At 43.2% G+C, this 2,019-nt stretch overlaps 1 pseudogene; it reads right to left on the bottom strand.

The window, feature by feature from the left end:
• Nucleotides 1-998: 998 nt before the first annotated feature.
• LOC124042675 overlaps nucleotides 999-2,019 on the bottom strand; it is a 31,806-nt pseudogene continuing 30,785 nt past the window's right edge.

The raw sequence follows: 2,019 nt of genomic DNA, 5'->3' as shown, positions 1-2,019 counted from the left end.
GCTCTGGCAACACTATACCCCTGAAAGTAAGAAAGAAAAATCCCAGTCAACTTTGTATCAGTTCACAACAGAAAACAAGTTTTTCCTTTGGTTAACAAAAATGTCTTACAATCTTTATTCCTGTAGTTTTGCTTGCCGGTACTCTGTGAATGTGAACATGAGCTGTTAGCCTACTGGCAGCAGCTTTGAGACATGTCCATTAGTCAACAAAAACTCAACTAAATCTATGTTCATTATTCTTTCTTTAAGAAAAGATAACAAGAACTGCAGAAAATATATTTGACATTTCTTTAAAAAAATGATATCCACGACAGTCAACTTTGTACTGGTTAGCCCTAGATCATTCTCTAATCATCCTACATCAGCCTAGATCATTATCTAATCATCCCATATCAGCCTAGATCATGATCTAACCGTCAGCTCTAGTAGGTCCTCAGTGAGGAAAGGGTGTTTGTTTACAGTCTGAACTTAACAATGGTCCTTCTCCTCAGAGCCAAAAGGTTATTCCTGCTACAACTCCTCCCTTCCTCTGCCTCTCTCCCCTCCTCCTTCTCTGCCTCTCTCCCCTCCCCCTTCTCTGCCTCTCTCCCCTCCTCCTTCTCTGCCTCTCTCCCTTCCCCCTTCTCTGCCTCTCTCCCCTCCTCCTTCTCTGCCTCTCTCCCCTCCCCTTCTCTGCCCCTCCCCTCCCCCTTCTCTGCCTCTCTCCCTCCTCCTTTTCATCCTTCTCCCCTCCCCTCTCTGCCTCATCCCTCCCCCTCTCTCCTTCCCCTCTCCCTCATCTCATCCTTCTCTCCCTCCTCTCATCCCTCTCATCCTTCTCTCCCTCATCTCATCCTTCTCTCCCTCCTCTCATCCTTCTCGCCCTCCTCTCATCCTTCTCTCCCCCTCTCATCCTTCTCTCCCCCCTCTCATCCTTCTCGCCCTCTCATCCTTCTCGCCCTCCTCTCATCCTTCCCTCCCCCTCTCATCCTTCTCTCCCCCTCTCATCCTTCTCTCCCTCCTCTCATCCTTCTCTCCCTCCTCTCATCCTTCTCTCCCTCCTCTCATCCTTCTCTCCCTCCTCTCATCTTTCACTCCGTCCATCCTGGCTAGGATGTAAAGAATGTTCTGATTGAAGTCATCTGGCTGGTCAGCAAATACATAGTGACCTCCTCCCCTTATCACCTGGAGAGAGAGAGAGAATGATTTATTTTCCCTTTTGTACTTTAAATAATTTGCACATAGTTACAACACTGTACATACCGTAGCCATAATATGACATTTGAAATGTTTCTATTCCTTTACCCTTTGTCAGTGTAATGTTTACTGTAAATTTTTTATTGTTTATCTATTTCACGTGCTTTGGCTTTATAAACATATGTTTCCATTGCCAATAAAGCCCTTTGAATTGAATTGAAAGATCAATAATCAACCATCAAAGCTGAACAAACTGCATACTATTAAGAGATTGAAATACTATTAAGATTGCATACTATTAAGAGATTGCTATAGAAGGAAGGAAAGTAGTGTGGAAACCTACCAGAAAACAATTAGCGTACAACAAATTCAATCCCATAACAGTATATTTGACCTCTCAGATTCCCTATAAAATCAAAACATTTCAACAAGACAACCGTAGAAAATGAACAATGACAAATGGTTTGATGAATAAATTCACTTAAATTCAAAAACCTAAGAAAGAAATGGAGGAACCTGTCCAACCAAAAACACAGAGAGACCCAGAAAACCTACGAGTCTACGGCTTCACTCTGGTGAATCACTAAAACAATAGAGAAATACACTACAGAAATAGAAGGACGTCCGAAATCAGCTCAAAGTCATTGAAGAATCCATAGAATCTAACCACTTCTGGGAAAATTGTAAAACACTTGTAAGGGCTGCTTAACTGGTGGCAGGGAAGTGAGACGCAGGAGAGCAGAACTGGGTAATAACCGGAGCAGTTTAATATACAAAACCACCGGCATCCAGAAATACAACGTATGGGTACAAAACCTGTAGCGCACCAGACAACAACGTGCA

Source organism: Oncorhynchus gorbuscha, linkage group LG09 (assembly GCF_021184085.1).
Source record: "Oncorhynchus gorbuscha isolate QuinsamMale2020 ecotype Even-year linkage group LG09, OgorEven_v1.0, whole genome shotgun sequence".
Taxonomy (NCBI): domain Eukaryota; kingdom Metazoa; phylum Chordata; class Actinopteri; order Salmoniformes; family Salmonidae; genus Oncorhynchus; species Oncorhynchus gorbuscha.
This window is presented reverse-complemented; position numbering and strand designations above follow the sequence as displayed.